The sequence below is a fragment of the Lygodium microphyllum genome, chromosome 4, assembly GCF_053477565.2.
Source record: "Lygodium microphyllum isolate KBCC chromosome 4, Lygodium_microphyllum_v1.1.10, whole genome shotgun sequence".
Lineage (NCBI taxonomy): Eukaryota > Viridiplantae > Streptophyta > Polypodiopsida > Schizaeales > Lygodiaceae > Lygodium > Lygodium microphyllum.
The window spans coordinates 107996671-108019698 of NC_141138.1; positions in this window are offsets into that span (position 1 = coordinate 107996671).

Sequence of the window (23028 nt, forward strand, 5' to 3'; positions counted from 1 at the left end):
TCCTATTCTAGAAATATCCATAGCTTTTTAGGATATTTACAATAAGTAATATCTAAAATATGTTAGTTTTGCCCAAAAATCTAATATGTTTGGACCATCTATACTATACACATTAATATAGTGATTAATATGGCTCATAACTCTTGTTCACGTTGTAACTTCAATGAAGGGTGGCTACAGTCCTTGTCAATCCAAGAAAAATGTCAAATTATGACTCTTAATTTTTTATATTTTTAATTAAATAAAAATTGTTAGTTATTAATGTTAGTTAGTTTTTACTTTAATTAGTCTTTAGTTAGTAACCTTACTAACATATTAATTGACTAACTAAATTTCAAACTAACCAACTGATTTTTAATTGCGTGAAAGTATTACAGAGAGAGTAGGTTGGTTGTATTGGTTACGTTGGTTAGTTAGTGCATTCGTTGGTTGGTTAGGTGTAGAGAGAGGAAGAGGAAGAAGCAAAGAGAGAGGCTTAGTTGAACTTTCACGGTATTAGATATGGGAGTTTTTTATGTTTCAAAATTTTGACAAAATTTTATATATCCCTCAAGGCTAACGTGTGTTTTTTGCCCAGTATGGAGGCTTCTGCAACAAACAAGAATATGTTTGTAGAAGATATTATACAATGCACTCCTAACATGCAAATGAATGTACGCAAAATAAAGGAGGTCACAAGGAAGAAGGAAGTTCTTCATGCACTTAAGCATGTTGGAGAGCATGATAGTTCCGTTGGTTTCTTGAGGTTTATTTGTTGCTTGGATGGGATTGAAAAGCAAGTGAAGACATTGTTTTGACATCAAAAATCTTTGATTTCTGTTTGTGAGAACATTAGTGACCGTCTACAAAGGATTGAGAGAATGTTGGAAGAGAAATATGAAGGGCACCTTGCTGATGGAGTAACGATACATGGCTAGTTAGAAGAGATTAGGGGTTATATAGGTGACATTTATGAACATATCCAGAAAAATTGGTGGCCGTGTGATGTATCTTCGGACAATCGAGAGAAGAGAAGTTGAAAGACCTTCTTAATAGTGCAGGTCATATAGAGGATGGAGTATGTGAGTTAATTGGTCACAGGAATGAGAGCTTTGTTGCACTAGAGAATATTGCTCTTGATATGCAACTTACTTCTTTGAAAGTTTATCTTAATAGATCTTCAACAATGTTAATGTAGATGAATCACCGTGCAAGCTCATCTTCTGACACTGGAGAACATTTCCCTTGATATGCACTAGAGAACATTGGCTCTTTGAAAGTTTATCACAATAGGCTTTTGGCAAGTTAACCAATGCTTCTTTGCCATGGTTTGCTTGGTATATGTAATCCCTAGAAGACTTCTTAAATGAGTTGTTTGATGAAAATCTCCATTTTGAAACACTTTGTCTTTCTCTTGAAAATTATAAAATTACTTTTAAACCATTTTAATAGTCCCTCTTTCTCTCTGTCTCTCTCTCAATTATTATACAATTTTGCTCATGTGCATTTGTAACTTAGATTAGATTAGATACATAGAATGATTGAAGCTTTGACATGTTGGGACGTGCTGTATAGTTTGATTTTGCAATCAAGGTACACACACACACACACACACACACACACACACACACACACACACACATATATATATATATATATATATATATATATATATATATATATATATATATATATATATATATATATATATATGTATGTATGTATGTATGTATGTATGTATGTATGTATGTATGTATGTATGTATGTATGTATGTATGTATGACACATTTGGGTGGCTTATGTGTTGCTCCCTCGCTATGTCTCACTCACTCTCTCATTCTTCTCTCACACGCATATAGACACACTCTCTCCTCTCATTCTTCTTCATGTTTTTCTTCCTCCTATTTTTTGTCATGTTCGAATACTTTGTATAGTTTGGTTTTGCAATCAGGGTACATATGCCTCTCTCTCTCTCTCTCTCTCTCTCTCTCTCTCTCTCTCTCTCTCTTAGTGGGTTGGTTAATTGGGTAGTTAGGCTGGTAGGTTCTATCTTTGTTATTGTGAGTTGGTAAGTTATTGTAAGTCATCTCAAAATATAGTCCTATGGGATTGGCACCAATAAGTATTTCGAGACTTGGGACAACTTCCTGTGTAGGACATGTTCTTCTCTCTCAATAATGTACAAATGTACATGAATGAACATCCATTGGTAGGGCCTTTAGGCAATGCTTGGTCGGCGCTTGGTGAGTGCCATCTATGCATGATGGCACTCATGCATAGCCATACATACATTCTTTCATGCATTTAGGGTTTGTGGTTGCAAATGTGTCTATAGCTTATGTCTTGAATAGCTTTGAGATTTATTTATTGTGTGACTCTTATGTTCTCTTTAAAGTTTGGTGTAGCCATGGAACAAAGCGAAGCCATGGGAGATATTCTCGACATAGTGTTTTCGACTCCATTGAATGTAGTGGATTCAGTTGAATTAAACAAAACGGCAAAAACATCATCTCTTTTATGCTTGCCAGCTTGGAGCCATTCACATGGGTATGAAAGATAGTCGCTTTAATTGTGCTTGCATCAAAGTGCTATGTATATTTTTGAAAATGATCGTTTATATATTTCATTGCAGCCAACATATGCGCTCTGATAGAATGAATGTGCAAAAAATGAAAGAAGTGGCAAGGGGACAAGGAATGCATGTTGTTAAATGTACAAGAGCTACAAAGATTTGGAGAAACGCGAGGGCTACTTCAAGTGCTTCGGACTTTAAAAATCTTGAGGTCAAGATGAATGAGTTGATGGAAATGTAGATAGGTTTATGTGCGAGTGTTGATCGTGCACTTGCCATGTACTCAATGGAGTTACATGAACAGGTGAAAGGTCTATATGGTGTTGTGTGTGAGACAAAGCACGGGCAGAGTGTTCTCCAGCAAGTGTCAAGATTGATCTGGATGGTGAAGTAAGGGCACTTTTAGTAGTTATTTCTGAGACAAGTAGATTAATAAATCTACTAGTGAACGATATGTGGGCTTCGTTCTAGGGGCTTGGAGGTGACCACGAGCCTATGATTTGCCAGAGGGGTTGTTGGTTGCCATTCTTGCAGTATCAAATGAATGTTAATAGGTTTAATGCCTTGCTATAACAATTGATTCGTTAGATGAACGGTCACATTTGAGGATAAAGAATTGCTTAACGTGGAACTTATAGGTTTGGATTGTCTTGCATATTTTAAAGTGCTTGTCCTAGCACTTTTTGTGATAATATATGCTTCTTTTTTGTAAAGCCTACGTGGAATGCAGTAAGATGTGCAACACTTTTGATATAACAAAGCATATTTGAGTAAAATGTATTGAGTGTATATAACGTGATGTCTCTTTCTCGAGGTTTATATGGAGCAGGTTTGATAATACAGTGATGGTTAGTATATTTACATTTGATATTCGAATGTATGCAGTACATTTAATTTTGAAATCAAACCCTGCCTTTGACAAAATGTGCTGATAATCGTTTCTATGGTTGCATGTTTACTTTGTTTTGTTTGTTATTTGAAATGGATCAATTGTGCATGTGTTTATATCTAAATTCTCTATCTCACACAAAAGTCTCTCTCTCTTGTTAAAATATTGAGGATGCATGCTAAGGAGGATCACTGATGAGCAAATAGATAATCATAATGAGGCATAAGCATTGACAAAGAAGAACAATTGATATTATCCAAGCATAATGCAAGTACAACTGGTGAGAAAATAATTGATAGAATGAGTGTGGGGATGAGTGCATTTATAGGCTTACAGTAGGTGGTATTGGTAGGTGGAGAAAGGTGGAAAGTGACCATGGTATTCATCAGCTGTGGTTTTAATAAACCATGCATACATGACCTAGTCTAAGGCTTTATTTGTAATGTGTTTCTTTGCCTTTTTTGTTCCTTGCAAAGAGGCTATGGTGCATGTTCCTTGCAAAGAGGCTATGGTGCATGTGATTGCACATTTCTCAACACCCCTCCTCAATCACAACCAAGAAAGACATTGAGTATACAGAGGCTATCATGAGTAGAACCTTGCTAAGTGTAGACATGGAAAGAACCAACCATACAAATCTAGAGGCTGTTACAAGGCCTCACTAAGTGTGTAGAGGCTGTAGTGTGCAAAGGTTACATGAGGAGTAGAGGCACTTATGGTGGGAACATTAGGCAAGTCCACATTTTTAAACTTAAAAAGGTCTATCAAAAAATGAGCTACAAAAGAGGGACTGGTGAGTCCTATCCTTTTGTTCTTGGGGTTCTTCTTCTTCTTCTTCATTGTTGTCTTCATCTTCTTTGGCTATAGCAAGATATGCTCTTTGAGTCCTTTTCTTAACATTGCAAAATTTCTCAATATGCCCAATTTTCTTTAAAAAGTCACAGTCTATGCTCTTCTTCCCTTTCACAGAGGAGTTGTTGGTCTCCTCTTGGGATGCTTGTTTTTCCCTTGTTCTTGATCTTCTTTTCCTCTTCTAGGAGAGAGGCTTTGATGTCCACAAGCTTCGGCTTTGGCATGTTGATTAATGTGGTAGACACATTATCAAACTCAGGTGGAAGACTCTTGAGAAGCACTCCAATGTAAATGTTTTCATCCATCTTCAAGTTGATTCTTGCAAGTTGTGTTAACAAGCTTTCTATATAATTTAAATGAGTTGCAAGTGAGGTACTACTTTGCATGTCAAGCCTAAAAAATTCAATCAGTAAGCCATATTTGGAGGATTTTTAATGAGCTCCAAACAGGTTTTCTAATCGATCCCATGTTGCATGAGAGGTTTCACAATCCTCAACATGATGCATGTAGCTATCATCAAGTTTGAGCTTCATAACAGCTTGAGCCTTATCATCATTTTTATCCCATATGGCTGAAAGTACAGCTTCCCTTGGTTTCTTCTCTTGACCACTTGTGATTAACCACAAGTCTTTCTTCATTAGGATCAATTTGATCCTAGTTTGCTATGTATGGAATCCGACACCATTGAATCGGGATGTTGCTGAGTCCTTGACCATGTTGAGGTTGCAAGATCAGCAACAAATCAACTCCAAAAATTTTAGATTTTAGCAGCAGAAGAGTTGAGCACAAGTGCCAAAAAACACTAGGTGATTAGTATCAAGAGATACTAGGTGATTAGGATGGCTAGTATGCCCTTTGAACTGATATCTTCAAGGTCTTGCAAGTCTGATTCTTCCCCTCCTTGATTTGATGTTGGATTAGCATAAAAGAAACTTGGATTTGATCAGAGGAAAACCTGATTGTGTTAGATAACATAAGTGCTTTAAGAGAATCCCAACCAATGAGCGAATAAGCGGTCTCCACTATGTGCATAAGTGAAATCCGAAGCAAAGAGTTTTACAAGGCCTTGGTGAGCAACTCAAACCTACAAAGGGATGTGCTAGCTAAGGTCTTTGAAGAATCCATATGAGTGGATGACCTAATCAAGGAGAGAATCTCAAGACCCACAAACCAAGTTAGCATTGCCTCTAGAACCTCAGAAAGAGCTATGACCGTTAGTGAAAGATCTAGCCAGAGCACCCAAGACATGGGAAAGATTGTCGAGCTAGGAATTGGCAGGCGTAAAGCTAGGCTTCAAGGGATGATGAGAAGGAAACCACCTTTTAGCCAAGTGCATGGATCCTAGATCCAGACCCCCTGTGCCAATTGCAATAGGTTTGTGATGGGACCTAAAACGGCCCGGCACTGGCTCATGCACTAGCCGGACCTCTATCATGCGCTCAACAACCCCACGGCCTCGCGGCCAGGAGTGTGGATGACACATACATCATCTTCCTAAACATCTTGCGTTTGTATCACGTCTCATAGTCCAACTCTAACCCAATTAACACTCCTCAGAGGGAGTCCCAACACTTTCCCAAATAGCACGAAGTACAAACATAGGAGGTCCTCCCACGGTGGCTGACTGCCGCTACCTCACTGCGACTCTCCTACACCTTGGGGATTGGCCCCTCGATGCGTTGCTAAACATATATAACACATTATCGCACACATTTCCACTCAAGGTACCAATTGATCGTATCCGGGAATGTACCATTTTCCTCACTTTCTTTCCCCTAGACCCAACGCCTAGCCTACAGCTTGGACAACCTTACTCACTCAACGTTGGTCATGTTCCTCTAGAAAGCAATTGCCATGCATCCAGGAGGTATTGTCTGATACCCTTTAAATTTCATGCTTCATGCAGATTGTGAATGTCCATATGCTCAAACAATTAAGGCAATCAACATTGGTGCACATGTGGAAAACATTTCTTTCAATGATTTTGACTATTGCTCGTATGCAGCGTTGCATAAACCTAGCACTGAGAAACCCTCGTGCTACTAGGTCCTTAATCTTTAATTATCGACCAACCTAAATGGTATGCATAAAAAACCAGCAAGCTTTTCATCACTTCATTCAGCATTTAAACACTTTTCATACACTCTACCCCCACACCCGTTTAGGTTGTGCATTATTGATCGGTTTAGGGTAATATTTTCCATGTTTTTATTGTATGAAAAGCAATAAAAACTCACTAAAACATAAAGGTAGGACTGAACTGAGGCTAAACCTCATACTTCAGACCCCCCATACATCCACAAACATAAATCTTATTTTTCCTTAATTTTCGACACTCAAATCCATTTTTCCCCTATTTTTTCCATTTTTTTCCATTTTTCTTGTATTTTTTGCAATATTAAATGATTGAAAATACAAAATGAATTGTGGGTTGTGGCCCTTAGGTTCATTTGCAGAAAAAACACAAATTTAGTTGGTGTGTCTTATTATATTTTTCATTTATATATCAAAAACACCCAATTTTTCCATATTTTTCATATTTTATGGATTTTACACTATTAATTCCATCCACAACACTTATGATTTTCTGATTTTCTGATTTCAAATAGTTGGAAGACATTGCAAACAACATTATAATGCATAATCATCCCATGGGAACAAATATTCATGAAGCAACTTGCATAAAACATCAATTTCCTTTGTAAAAATGAGACTACCGTTCTTTGCGGGTTGCGGGTTTTTTTTTGTCATATCTCGGGACTGATTTCCAGCCACCATTAATGCTCATGATAGTCCACAATCAGCAATCTTCATTCCTCTTACACCACGGAGCAATCCGGTCCTCATTGAACAAGCATCCATCATCCATTCTTCTTCTTCTTCACCACATGAATCTGCCCTTAGAAGAGAGAGAGGGAGGAGAGAGAAAGACTGAAATTAGAATTCTTCAGAGAGATCACCATTTCTCAGGCGAGAGGCGGCGATATGATCAGCAGGGAGAAGGTAGACAAGGCCAATGATCATTTGCATAGGTTGTTTGCAGCCTGGAAATTGCCTCTCCATCATCCATGGCGTGATTTTCGGTGCCTGTTGTTGGCGCCCTCTTCTCCTCACTCCTCACGATTTCTTGCATGCCTTTTGGTTGGGGGGTTAAAATTTCCCCAAAGGGCACCCCCCTTTGGACCATGTTGTGGCCACCCTTTCAAATCTTGACGATTTCTTGGCCATTTCCCCGTCCGGACTCCGAATTGAGCTCTGAAAAATCTTGGGCGTCCGGCTTGGCATCCTGCATAGGCTAGTAACTCTTATCAACCCGCATGATAGTCTGAAAAATTATGAAAAATCAACAAGTGTCGCTCGGGCGCCTTTAAAGCACTTTGGCGCTTAAGATCGTCCTAGATCGAGCCGCCGCCTTTAACGTTGAATATTTTTTCCTTGATATTCATAATTTTTAGCTATTTTTAAGCACTTCTCGGTACCAAAATTCCGCTCTTAGTTTGGCCATGATGCAATGCATGAAAGGTGAGAAGGATCGAAGCTTGCATGCGAGAGCTATGGTGGGAGAGCAAGAGCAAGAAAGAGAGAGACAAGAAATGGGAACTCCAACAGTCACAATGTGTGATCGGGCCTTCCTTTATTCAAACTATCACTAAAAGAATAAAGAATAAAGTAACGATCATGGGCGCACGCCACCTGTAGTGTGCAGTGGTGGTGATTGTCAGTGTAGTAATACACGGGTGGCTAGGCGGAGGTGCCTTTACCCCCAACAACCTCCCACTTAAAGGCGAATCTGCCCTAGTGAGGAGTGAAAAGAAAAAAAGAAAAAAAGACAGTACAACAGGATGAGAAAAGACGTCATCTCATCCCACGCCCATCAACCTCCTAAGGAAGGCAAAGCGCTCTATAGAGAGGCTTTTTGTGAGTAGATCTGCAAGATTCTGGTTAGTCAAGATCTTGACAAGGTCAACAGACTTGTCCTCAACGATCCCACATATGAAGTGATGCCTCACCTCAATGTGTTTCGTCTTCGCATGGAAGACCAGATTCTTGGCTAACTAAATAACACTCATAGAATCCGAATGCAGTGTAGGGATAGCATCAATACCAAGGTCAGCAACCAAACAACCCAACCAAATGGCCTTCTTGCAAGCCTCAGTGGATGCAACATACTTGGCCTCTGTAGTAGAAAGGGCTGTGCATTTCTACACCCTGGACATCCAAGAAACAACACCTCCAGCATAGGTGAATACATAGCCAGAAGTGGACTTCCTATTATCTGCATGTCCTGCATAATCAGAGTTAGTGTACCCCACGACTCCTGTATCCCGGCTGCCATAGCATATGCATATATCTGCAGTGCCCTTTAGGTACCTCATGATACCCTTCACAGCATCCCAATGCTTCTTGCCAGGTGTAGCCATATAGTGTGCCACAACACCAACTGCAAAGGCAATATCTGGACGAGTGGCTATCATGCAATACACAAGACTATCCACTGCGGATGCATAGGGAATCTTGGCCATCTTGACCCTCTACTCATCTGTCTGCCGACAATCAACCTATGATACCTTCACATAAGAAGGCAATGGACAGCCAATAGGCTTTACGTCCTGCATGTGGAAGCGCTCAAGGACTTTATGAATGTACTCCCTCTATGACAAGTAGAGGATTCACTAATGCCTGTCGCGTCTAATGCGCATACCATATGAGAGGCCTATCCCAGATCTTTCATCTCAAAGCTCTTCTTGAGCTGAGCCTTAAGAGCATCTAGCTCATCATGAGCTTTCCCTGCTATCAGCATATCATCCACATAGAATACCAAAATCAATAAAGAACCATCACGGGCTTTCTTCATGTAAAGACATGGATCCATAGCACTCCTGGTGTAGCCTTGTGACTGCAAAAAGGCATCAAACTTATGATACCACTCCCTAGGTGCCTGCTTCAAGCCATAAAGACTTTTCTTCAATTTGCACACTAGGTGCTCCCTGCCAGGTTCTGCAAAGCCCTTAGGCTGCTCCATATAAATCTCATCATGCAAGTCCCCATGCAAGAAATCCGTCTTGACATCCATCTTGTATAAATCCAAGTCAAGCTGAGCAATCAAAGCCAAGACTAAGCGTAGGATGGTCATCCTTACCACAGGAGTAAAGACCTCATCAAAGTCCACACTATGCTCCTGCTTAAAACCCTTTACTACCAATCTAGCCTTGTATGCCGGCTTGGGGTATCCAGGGGTACTTTTCAGCTTGTACACCCACTTGCATGGCAAAGTCTTCTTGCCCTTAGGCAAGGAAACCAAATCCCAAGTCTCATTCTTATGCAAGGAGTCTATCTCAAACTACATAGCCCTCTCCTAGGAGTGACTGTCACCTCTGAGTATAGCCTCATCATAAGTGAAAGGCTCTCCTGCATCTGTAACCAAGACATAATGCATCAAGGGCTACAATCTATCAGGTGGACGTCTGTCTCTAGCAGACTGTCTCACGGCAGGCTCTGCTCCCTGCCCAACTGCCTGTCCAACACCCTGACCATGAGCATATGTTGCAGCTGTAGGCTGTCCAACTGGCTGTGCGGGAGCTCTCGTCTCCTCCTAAAATATGACCCTAAAGATCTCAACAACTCTCTCAGGTTGCCTATGCATCTTGTCTTCATGAAAGACTACATCATGACTGCGGATGACTTTCCGCGCCTGCGGATCCCAGAGATGGTAACCCATCTCGCTTGCATCCCCATAACCAAGGAAAATGCATTTGACACTCTTAGGATCCAACTTACTTCTCTTATCCTTGGGCACATGGCAAAATGCCTCACATCCAAAGACACTGAGATGCGCATAAGAGGGAGGTTTTCCAGTCCATACCTCCTCTACAACCTGAAAATCCAAACCACTAGAAGGCGATCTGTTTATGACATGCACAGCTGTACTAATTGCCTCAGCCCAAAAGCTCTATGGTAGGCCTGCATGGCTAAGCATACTGGGTACACGCTCATGGATGGTTCTATTCATTCACTTAGCCAAACCACTTTGGGGGGGTGTAGGGGGCGGTCAACTGACGCTTAATACCCCTCTCGTCACATAACTGCTCAAAAGCACGTGAGATATACTCACCTTCATTATCTGTCCTTAGGCATTTTAGCCTATACCCAGATTGGTTCTCAACCAATGCAAGCCATCTCTGAAACACATCCAAGACATTGGATTTCAGCTTAATGGGATAAGCCCAAAATTTTCGTGAAAAATCATCTATGAAAGTAACAAAATACTTTGCACCACCCATAGACTGACAAGGCATGGGCCCACAGACATCTGAATGTACCAATACTAAGGACTCACTCACGCGTGGCCTACCAGACTTCTTATGCGTAGACCTAGTCTGCCTGCCATAAAGAAAATGCTCACATGAATCAAAACATGCATAATCAAGGGTTGATAAGTACTACAAACCAGAAAGTATTTTCATTCCCTTCAAAGACAGATGGCCCAAACGGGCATGCCAAAGAGATACATGTGGGATAGAACCCACAGACAAAACATGATCAAGGGAAGAAGCGGATACAATCGAGGGATAGAGGTTGCCAGCCTTGGCACCTCTCGCAATCACAAGTCTGCCACGAGTGATCTTTCAAGCAGAGTCTCCAAAAGATATATGATAACTTGCATCATCAAGCTGTCCAACTGATATGAGACTGCGTATCAAAGCAGGTACATGACGTACATCTTGCATAACAAAACCACTGCCAGAAGGAAATTGCAACCTGACATCACCAATGCCCACATATATCAAGAGAGCTGTCATCACCCAAGTGCACAGAACCCGAAACAGTACGGTATGAATGAAACCACTCTCGTCAAGGTGTCACATGAAAGAATGCACCTGAGTCCAAGAGCCAACACTGTGCATACATAGAGTATATATATGTCATCTGTGAAGCACTAGAAGAAGCTGCAAGGATATAATCATCATCAACATCCTCAGGCTGCATAACATTGATCTCTTCAATTTTAACACTGGACTTTGCAGGCACTATGCTGCAATCAGAAGACTCATCCTGCACTTTGTCTTTCCCCTTATCTTTGCACCTTTCATTGTGCAATTCATGGCATTGTGGCCTAATATGGCCCTTTTTCCCACAATGGTGACAAGTAACATCTGCATTCCTGCCACGGGATTTGCTACGTGACTTCCCACGAGACTTGGACCGAGATTTCTGAGAATCCCATCCATAGCTACCACTGCCACTGCCATGCTTTCCATATCCATCATTCCTGCCTCTAATTGTCATAGCATGCAACACAGAGAAGCATCCAAATTCTTACGATTAACCTCTTCCTACAGAAGAGCACTCTCAACATCAAATAAATTCAAGGTAGCAATAGAGGCACATAATGCAATGCGGAATACATCCCATGACTCATTAAGAGTACCAAGCAAGAAAAGAGGAGTGACATCCTCTGCAAAAGTGATGTCTTGCGAAGTCAAGTCCTTGAATATAGCATGGAACTCGTTCAAGTGAGCAGACATAGTCACATTCTCCTTCATGTGCAGATCCATAAGCTGCTTCAGCCAATACATCTGACTCGCTGGACTTTTCTTGTCATAGAGATTCCTGATTTTATCCCACAATTGCCATGCACTCTGTTCTTCCTCAAATACATTGTAATGAACCTGTTCTGTGAGAGATAATACAATAGTGGACTTGCATAACTCATCAAGATCAATTCCTCATCTGGCATAGTTGGAGGCGGATGCCCGTTCAATCTCAATGGTTTGATCTGCGATTTCTGCACCAATACTTGCCAAATCTAGCTCTTCCATTAAGATTAATTCATACCATCAACCTTAGTGATGTTGAAAATAGCATGATCAGTGGACGAACTCGCCATAATGCAGGCTAGAAGACTGCAGATAGTTCAAAAATTACTTACTGTTTACTACACAGAATGACCAAAAAATCACCAAAATCGAGAGAAAATGGCGAGAAAAGTGTAACCAAAGCTGCTACCCACCAAGTACTAGCGAAAGTATATCATTTTAGAATATTTCAGCATGAAAAATCCATGTCAGTCCGGAGTTATATGCTTACTGTAATAAATTACACCAGGGTACTGTGAGAGTCAATTGCTGACCAAATCACTGCACCAAGTCAATAAATGACAGCCAAGACATGACCAGCCATAAATAGGCATAAATCAATACCAAACAGTCATCAAGACCCTGAGCAAATACCCAAACATGTCACCAAAGCATCCGTAAGTGAGTAGGCATACCCCCTGGACAATAGGGCAAAGTATACATAATATTGGCAAGACCTGACACCAGTAGGTGTATTCTCACAAGAGTGCAAAGCCCAAGCTCAGGTCAAAAGCAACTCCAAGATATCAGTGCATGAACCATGCAACATTTAAATGTAAGAGATCCCAAAGTCTCAAGTATCTACAAAATACTCAAATAGCATAAACCTCCTGCTTAATGTCAGTCAAGCATACAAGATGCTCCCATTGGCACAAAAGGCGGATAAACAAGCTCAACAACTCAATCAAACCAAGTCAAAGTACCAAAGACAGGTAACCAATACAATGCCTCAATAGCATCCCAAGAGCATGACGGCTACAAAGCATCTGTAGGTAGCATCCATGAGCAAGACATACATCCCAATAAAGATCTCTGACAACCAAAATGATATCCAATACAAAATTTTGAAATAGTAGATGGAATCCAGGCCAAGTCTTCAGAGAGCATTAAATCTCAACAAATACATGGCACACTGTGCCAAGACAAATGCATCAAGCCTTAGGCATCGGGTAAGCATGTACCCAAAGAGCATATAACTGTCAAAGCACTGACCACTGTCAGCATAGACCGATGTCAATAAGTGTGGGCTGAAATAAGATCAAGCTTCCAAAAGCATCCGGATCCAATGACAAGCTCGAAGTCATCCCTCGATGATCAATACATCATAGCATAACCCAAGACATACACCCGGAACCAATAGGCATATGTTAAAGCATGAAATATAGCTTCAGCCCAAGAGTATTCAACATGCATTTATTGTTATAAACTATGTATTTCCAACCCCACAATCAAGCCAAAATCATAGCATGACATGTAGCTTCAATCCCCCAATCAATCGGGATGCAATAGGCATCAAACCGGTGATGTAGTCATGCCCAAACAAGCATAGGCATAAACTGTGAATGTAGCACTAGCATAAAATGTATGTAGACTATTTATAACAGTCCTGAAACATTGTTTTCAGCCACCAACCAATGCCTAATCTCAAAGGATCAATGCCAAGTACCAATACATGTGCAAAAAGCCTGAAATGGAGCCCAAACAAGTGCTTAATGCCAAGCTAGAGCTGGAGCTGAAGTGGCTGAATGAGATCTGTCCAAAATCAGGCGCAGATTTGCATGATGATGCTGCTACTCCTATTGGTCCACGTGGCAGGTCTGGAGAGATTGGAGGGCTCAAACATGAGCCAAAGAGGCCTTGGAACAAGCCTCTAGCAGGCCACAACCAGTGGCAAAGAGATATGAAGATTGGAAGCTTCAATGGTGGCTGCCCTGTTTACCTAGACCTGTGGACTGAAATAAATCTTTGAAATAATGAAGCAGTACCTCAATGTCAATGCCTTGATGATGCTTCAATAGGCCAGAAAGAAGCTCGGAAAGCTGGGGAGTGACGGGAGCTCAAGAGAATGAGCTATGGCTGCCGGGAAGGAGACCCAATGCAAGTGGGGAGTCGATGGGAAGCTGAGAATGCCATGAGCCAAGCTCAAGAGTTAGGAAGCCGAGCTTTGATACTAGTTGAAAGGTGAGAAGGATCAAAGCTTGCACGCGAGAGCTATGGCAGGAGAGCAAGAGCAAGAAAGAGAGAGATGTATCCTGGGGCACATGATGTCTAAGAATGGCATTGCCACCAACTTCTCCAAAGTCAGAGTCATTGTCGATTTACCACCACCCACGAACTATAAGGGAGTTCAATGCTTCATGGGACACACAGGGTACTATTGGTGATTTGTTTTGAACTATGCATTGATCGCTAGATCCCTTTACAAATTGCTAATCATATTTGAGTGGATCAAGGAATACCAATGCACCTACAAGGAACTAAAAAAGGCTCCCACGACTGTACCGATCCTATGAGCCCCAGATTGGAACAAAACACCCATGCCTCAAAGTTCACCGTGGGAGCTATTTTGTGTCAACCTAGTGAATATAATATTGATTATCATGTGAGCTTTGCTAGTAGACAACTCACAAATATGGAGATGAATTACTCCACAATGGAGAGGGAAGGCCTAGACATGGTATTCATTGTAAAGAAGTTTTGTCATTATCTTTTGGCTACACCCTTTATCTTCTTCATTGACCATCAAGCTTTGCTTTATCTAGTAAATAAACACTATGCTACAGAAGGACACATAGCTAGATGGTTACTTCTGCTTCTAGAATTTGACTTCTCTGTGGTTGTATGCAAGGGTAACTAGCATTAAATGGCAGATCATATGTCCTACATACCCACAAAAGAAGCAATTGGACAGGGCATCGTAGACAACTTGCTTGATGTGCACTTGTTTAGCATGTTCAGTGAGAGAGACCTATTCAAGGCTGATCAAATGCCATATTGGGCGGATGACATAGTCCAAGTCCTAGAGCATGGACTGCCTAAGAGACCTATAGAGAAGGTTAGGGGAGAACATTGTAAAGGAGGATAAGATAAATCATAAAAGGAAGGCAAATGAAAGGATAAGGAAGATGGCAAAGATGGAGAATTCAACAAAAAAGTACCAAGGGAATCCACTGAGAAAACAGAAGGAATAGGAGGAACAGAAGGTGGAGGGTCAGAAGGGGTAGGTGATGATGTAGGATCAGCAATAAAAGGACATGTAGTAAAAACAAGGATATGAGAAAATCCAGAAGGAGTAAAAGATAAAAGCGGAATGGTATCATGACTTGAGGAAAGAAGGGAAATATAAAAAGGAAAAAGATATGCCATAAGAGAATCCAAAGGATAGATAGAACAACGAAAATTAAGGTCATGGAAAAACGAATCAGTAAATAACGGATGATCAGTAATAAAGCTCAACAACTGAGATTGTAATGCCTGGATATCAGATTTATGGAAAACACTCCGAAGACGACGAGGTTCCAAAGCATCAGCCTCCAAAGGTGGATGCTAAGCATGTCCCTTACACCAAGACGTCTGCTCATGATAATACTTCAAACTATATGCTAGCAGGAGCTTAATTGAGTGCACATACATGACTGCCTGTAAGATCACATCCCCCACATAAACATTCAAGTCCTCTTCATCAGGAATTTGCAGATGTCTAACAAGATACATGAAAGATAATAACTGAACCTCATGGGAAACCAACTCATCCACAAATCTATCCAAAACTGCTCTCAAGAGACCCACAGACCAAAGATTTGACCACCCATCCTCTGGAGGTTCCAAATCCACATTGCTTAAAGAGATGTACAGGGCAAACCTCTGTTGATTATATTTGATCCAAAAGGATGGAGGAGGTGACACCAATTCAGTATAGCGGGTAAAATCTTCCTACACACAGTTCATCCTCTGCTGAAGGCGTTCCACTTTAGCGGAGAACCCATCACATAATTTAGCTTTATGGTGCAACTGATCAAGCTCTCCTTTGGAAGATATGACTGAAGAGACAATAGGAGTTGGAGGAGGAATAGAAAGAACAGCCACTTTTTGGTTAAGTTCTTCAATAACTTTCTGTTGGGACTCTACAGTTGCCTGAGAGTGCTGCAACTGACCTTCACTAGTACCAAGTTTACTAGCCAAAGTGACCATTTCCTCAAAGGCTAAAGCACCTCATCCTTAAGATATCACCCTATTAGTTAATTTTTGGCAAACTCTATAGACTAGGACAAGATGGGTTATTGCCAAAGATGCATGTGTGAGCATGAAATCCATGATGTGCTTGCTGAAGCACATGGTGAAATTGTTGGAGTTGCTAGAGGACACTTCAATAGAGACACTACAATACCCAAGGTATTGCAATCTCAGTTGTGGTGGCCCACCCTATTCCACGATGCTGCATAGTTCGTGAAGCATTGCAACAAATGTCAAAGGACCAAAGTATCCATCTATAAGGACAAGATGGAGTTGGCCTCGATAATAGCATGACAGCCCTTTGAAAAGTGGAGGATCGACTCTATTGACCCAATCAGCCCCACAATGCAGTACTCACAAGTGAAGTACATTATTGTAGCGATAGATTATCTCATGAAAGATGGGCCAAAGCTCGGGCCACAAGAAAGAATGATGCTAGGGCCACGACTAAGTTCCTTTGGAAGCAAGTGATCTCGTGATTCAACTACCCCATCGAGCTAGTTAGTGATCAAGAGATGCACTTCATTAATGAAGTGATTGCCCATTTACTATCCACATTCTTGATCATCCATATAAAATCATCACCATACTACCCTCAAGATAATGGTCAAGTGGAATCCACGAATAAGATCCTAGTGAATGTCGTGACTAAGGTAGTCTTTGCCTCGTGTAGTGACTATGACAATAAACTCATGGCAACGCTTTGGGCCTACAGGATAGCTACAAGACAGCTGCAGGGCGGCAAACACCATTCAAGCTGACCTATGGGACTAAAGCAATCCTGCCATTGGACTTCTTTATTTTGAGCTTGAGAGTGGTAGTGCGAGAGAGATGGGATGGAAAGGAGGCATGGATAGAGTGCCTAGTAGAGCTACAAGGCCTTTCTAACCTAACTCTTAGCTACCCATGCATTAATTTGCAAAAAGGCAAGATGCAAGAGCTGGTTTGACAAACATGTCAAAAAATGTGACTTTGAGCAAGGAAACCTAGTGCTACTATACTTTGTTAAGGGCCATAAGCAAAAGATGAAGTTTAGAGGATTGGGGCCTTTCAAAGTCCATAACATTAGTCAAACTAGCAATGTAGAGCTAGGGGCTCTCAAGGGAGAGGGCGTAGGCTCCTTCAATGGTAGTCGCCTCAAGAAGTACTACCCTCTAACACATCCATTGCATGAGACTTCAATGCTAAAACCACACATGTGAGCATAAGAGTAGCCACCATCACCAAGATAGAGGATGAGGATGAGGAAGCAGTAGCACTGGCCTACCTATGCATATCAGTGACTACCCAAAAGACAGACATCTTTGACGCACTTATTAATGAGGGAGCTGACTTTAATATCCTTCACACAATCATTAAACCCTCATTGGTTAGCCCCAATTGCAGCCTACTAATGCTAAACTCAACCCATTTGGGGGACAATCCTACTCACTACTAGGAAAGTGCAAAACAGCAATCTATATCGAGACTAAAAGTCTCCCTATGATCTTCTATGTGTTGCCTAACACAAAGGCCATCAATAAGGAATCGATGCTAAGACGCGCATTCAAGAAACAAACACATTGCAATGTCAACTATGACTCCTAGTGCATTCACCCCGCCATTGGCAATGTTCCAATAGTGACGATTTTTAGCAAGGGCACTGTGGCTCCATCAAAGCAGCCTGCAGTGACACCAGAAGAGGAACCGAGTGCAAGGTCTAAGGAGGGGGTTCATGACTTATCCCACCCTGCCAAGACAAACCGGCCGCAACCCAAGGGAGACACACCCAATACCACTAACTAGTAGCTCAAATGGGTGCCCAAATGACAACCCCAGCCGCTCAAAAGCCAAATGGCACAAACTTGTAACCATAGAACCTCATGCCCTAGGCCTAGGAGACAAAGCTGGCTCTACACAGAAGTTGACAAATGGTCAAGTCGTGATGGGTTCCCAAAGGCCTATTGCACGATCAAGGCTACTATAAAGGCAATAACTAGATTTGGTTGCTCAAGACTACAAGTGGAATGTGTGCCCCTCAATCCAAGCCCTCTAGTCCATCTCCACAAAATGGTAAGCCAACCAAGAATGTGAAATCAATTGACTCAAAAAGCATCAAACCCATAGAACCTCCACGAGTATTTGGACCAAAACCACAACTAGCTACCCCTAGACTAACCCAACTTGACACTCCCAGTGTCCTAACTGCTCCACAAGTAGAAAGTAGCATATCACGTCAGCCCCAAGACCAACCCATCACACAAGTGGTCACTAAACATCCTACTAACCAATCCATGAGCAGAAATTAGTTCCTAAGTTATCCAGTCCATAGTCAAAACCCAACCTCCCCTGCAGGCCTCAGACCCTCCTATGAGCATAGATATATCCTTATATTGTCCTTAGACCTAGCCATAAATATAGGAGATGACTTAGTCACTTGAATTAGAAAATTGGATGCCACATTCACCATGCTAGCTAGGAGCTATGAACGGTTGGATTAGGCCTCCTGGGTGAGTCGTCAGTAGGCAAAAGTAAATGTATGCTCCTTGTACTTTCGCTTCCATAGCAAAGATGGCAAGGAAGAAGCCAATAGCCAAGGACTCCAAAATAGGGTCTAGAGGTGTGTTGCCATCATCCAAGAGGCCATTGGAGACTTAGAAAGACAAGAAGTGGTGGGAAAAACCCCTAGCATTCACCCGCCCACAAATCGCATGTGCAATCACCCATAAAGATGAGCACCCCTGTCTCTTTCTCCACAGGAAACTTGGGTGTGAAGAGGCCACGAGAGTGCAGAAGGAAGAAGCAAAGCAAGCTACAAAATAGAAGGAAGCTCTACTCCAAGTCTAGTAGTAGCAACAAGAGGCTTCGAGTGAGAGAACTACTAGTGGGGAAGGGAAGAAGGGATCATTCCCATCAAGCCAAGGAGAAAAATGAAAAATCAAGTTGAACATACTAGGGAAGAAGAAGAAAACCACAGCAGAAGGAGACAAAGAATTAGAAGCCGCATAGAAGGAGTCAAAAGAGTTATAAGATGAAGGGAAAAAGGAGGAAGAAGAGAAGTGATTAAGAAAGGCGGAAGAGGAATCCACCGAAAGGGTGAAAGAGGAACAAAAAAGGAAGTAAATAGAGGATGAGGAAAGGCTAAAAAAAGAAAAGATGATGAGCGAATGGCCCTAGACTTGAGGTTATCAATAGAGCAAGCCTCTCGCCCAAAGAGTTGATAAGGAAAACCCTAGGTGATGAACTAGGCTCCATCGCTACAGTGGAGGAAAGAGCTCAAGGTCCTATTGTGCTAGGTAAAGAAAAGGCCCTCATGTGCCGCCCACCACCAACCCTGATTGCGATGCTTGCCACCATCTCGAAGACCTTAGAAGCAGGAGTGGACCAAAGCAATGTGGTGGCATGGGTGCAGTACCTACTAAACTCAGTGAATCATCTTGGCCCAATGCCAAGCAAGTGGCAGAGCCCCAGTGATAGGGACAAAGAGACCTATTGCTATGTACGTAGAATCTAGAACAAACCCAAAGAGTCCAATGTCAAACAATCGACAACATCCATGCTTTTAGCCATACAACAACAAAACCAACTACGACAAATACGTGCAAGAAATCCTAGGCTAACTCGAAAAGATGAAGGAATATAGGAAGGTTGTTATGGCAAAGTTAGAGATTAAGAAGGATGCATTCACTACCTATCAACTAGAGAAGACGAAGCAAGTAACCATCTATCAGAGGTAGGTGAATGATCTAAAAAAGAAACTAGAAGCTAGCAAGGAAGTGGAGGTGGAGAAGAAAGAAGGGAGTGCAAAGGAACTCCAAGTGGAGAAGGTAAAGAGCGAAATGGGGCTAGAAATGGACTTTTCAAGCCTCATATAGGGGCAAAAGGACATGGAAGAGCACATTGAACAACTAAAGAACCTCGGGGATGAGCTCACCAAGGAGCTAAAAAGGGCAAAGACACAAGCCCATGCAAAGTTCCATAAGGAGAGATGGCAAAAGGAACAGCTGTTGAAGAAGGAACTGCAAGAGACTAGGGCACAAAATGATGAGATGTCAACTAAAAGGCTATTAGAGGTGGAAAACTAACTTCTTGGGACCCTCCAAGAGCAAGAATGACTAAAAGATGAGTTGAACCACCATAAGCAAGACAAGAAGAAGATGTTGGCAACTTGAAGAGAACAAGAAGTAGTGACAATGTTATCACAAGAGCTAATCCAGAGTCAAGGAAAGATGGAGGAGAAGGTCAATGCCTGGGAAGGAAGGAATCTTGGAAGGGTCATATACCTCACTAAATGCCTTATCTTAGCAAAGAGTAAGAGAATCATAGTGGAAGAAAGGGCCAAAGAAATGGAGGCATGGCTAAAAGTTTAGCAAGATGCCTTCCTAAACACAATGCTTCATGTAACTTAGGCTAGAGATGAGGACTCCATGGAAGGGCTAAAGAGGAAGCTAGAGATCTCAAGGAGAGCCACAAGGTATAAGCTCCAAGAGCACACCCCTTGAACCAGCAGTAGCCCAAGCTTGATGCAGTAAAGACAACTTATGATGCAAGGGAAGAGTTAGAGTAGCTTGGAATTCGAGAGCAAGAGCACCGAGAGCAACCAACCACAACGGCCCAAGCAGAACCACCAATGGAAAAAGGAACCGATTTTGAGCAACTTGATGACACTGAGGGACAAACCTAAAAACAGAGCCCCGCTCCACCTCCATCAACAAAAAAAAAAAGCAAGAAGAAGATGATCCTACCATCGTAGAAAGAATGAACAAGGCCAAAAGGAAATGCAGGGAGTTGACTCAACTCACAAGGAGAAATTTTAATGCTAGACCACAAGAAGTGCCTGATGTCTAGATGTTGCAAGTTGAGGACAACTACCTATTAATTGGGCACAATAATTGAACCATTGGGAGTAATGGGAGATTGAGTGTAGGCCATTTGATTTTGAATTCTTCTACCCTTTTGCCCTGAATCGAGTGCTGCCTCCACAAGTGGTTGAAGGAGCCATCCAACTCTCAAAGAGGCTAAGTAAGTGGTGGCTAGACAAGAGGGTTTAAAATCCCACATTATGGAGAAGAGAGCTTGCAAAATGCTGGGAGGATGAGGTCATGGAAGAGCCAAGAAAAAGGCTATGAATCCCAACCTAGGTATGGATGGCTTTTTGTAACGTGCTACCATACGTAAGAGATGACCCCACCTACATGGCTTACCCGAGGCACCATCATGTGGATTTTGATTAGGAAAATCATGGTAGGTATGACCTCCCTTTGATCTACAATGTCACTACCGCCAACCTTGAAGAATGCCTCATCTTTGGGGCCTAAGATCTCTAACCCTCCATCACTCACTTCTTGGATGAGTTCATGGCATGTCTCGACCTCGCTTTCCTTTCCTTTTGTTATTACCTTAGCCTCTTATGCATCCTACTAAAACAAAAACATGTAGCCTAAGAAGTTGTCAACTTTTTGCATGAGTCTTTTGGAAGATATGAGTGACAACAGGTTCTCAAAGTATAAATCATCATTTCCTCTCTACTACCCCTCTCAATGTAGGAATTAACCAAAAGGGCTACATGTAAAGCCATGCATTCCTTAGCAAATCTCTTAGGCCCCCTTGAAATGTAGCTACTACTGAAGAGCATTAGGATGATGTCTATCATGCTCCCTCCCAACATATCTCAAAAATCAAAAGGGAAAAAGAAAAAGAAAATAAAGAAAAGACCCACACAAAGCAAAAGAAAAGAAACAAAGATCTTTCTCATGTAGCATCAGAGTGCCACAAACATTGCACCTAGGGGTTCTCAAGTTAGGTGCATCTGATGGCCTCAGTCGATCAGCTCCATGCCTAACCCCCTAGCCCTTCCTATCCTCCCACTTCACACTTAGGGAAAATCAAGGGCATGCACACTTAGGGAGTTTGCACTCATGCCTACAGTTAGACATGTCTCCCTACTAAGTCACACCCATAGCACCTTCCCTTATACACAAATTGGGTCCTCAAGTGTGGGACAACACCATAGGCTTCCTTGACCCAACTCCCAAATTCACTGGCAGCATGGACACCCTGCACTCCATGGTGAGGTAGGCACACTGTACACTTCCTTTTCCTTTTCAAACACATTCAACAATCCGTGAGACCGACCACCAACTCCGAAGGCCCCCCTCACCCACTCAATCTACTCTCAGCCTCCACAACTTCACATTCCATTTGTGATGCTTCTTCTCCACATCCAATCTCCACAATATAGCCCCATCATTGACCCACATGGCAACCCTTCAACCACCTGAGCCCTCAACAATAAGTGCCAGCAAGTGCCATGGGACTGGCACTTGATTAGGAGGGAAGTAATGTTAACCTGAGTGCAAAGAAAGCAAAAAGAAAATTAAAAAGATGTAGAGAAAAGGAAAAAAAGGTGGCCCTGACTGAAGAAATCGGAGGAAAAAAAGATTAAAAAAGATTAAAAATGTAAGGACAACCTTAAAAGTTTAGGGTAATTGCAAAAGAGGAAAGGCACATTTTTAAATGCAAAGGCACACCACCCTAAATTTTTTTAAGAGAGCGCTAGACTCCCTCCTATGCAATTTGTAAATGTAGACGAGCTTGGGTGAAAGCACAATGCAAATAGAAAGAAGGGAATAGGAAAAGAGGACCTAGACTAAAATGGTCGGTCATGTAAAAAAGGGATAGGTGTCTAAAGGGGATTAGGGCTTGTATTAAAGGTAAAAAGTGAATGAAGAAGCTCATTCTTGTGTGTGGCCAAAACTAGCTCTCTTCTTCTTCTTCTTCTTCTTCTTCTTCTTCTTCTTCTTATGCTTATGTGTGAGACAGTGTGTGAGGGTGAGGGACCATGGCGGAGAAGCTCTCCAACTTCTCCTCTCTTATTATTATTATTC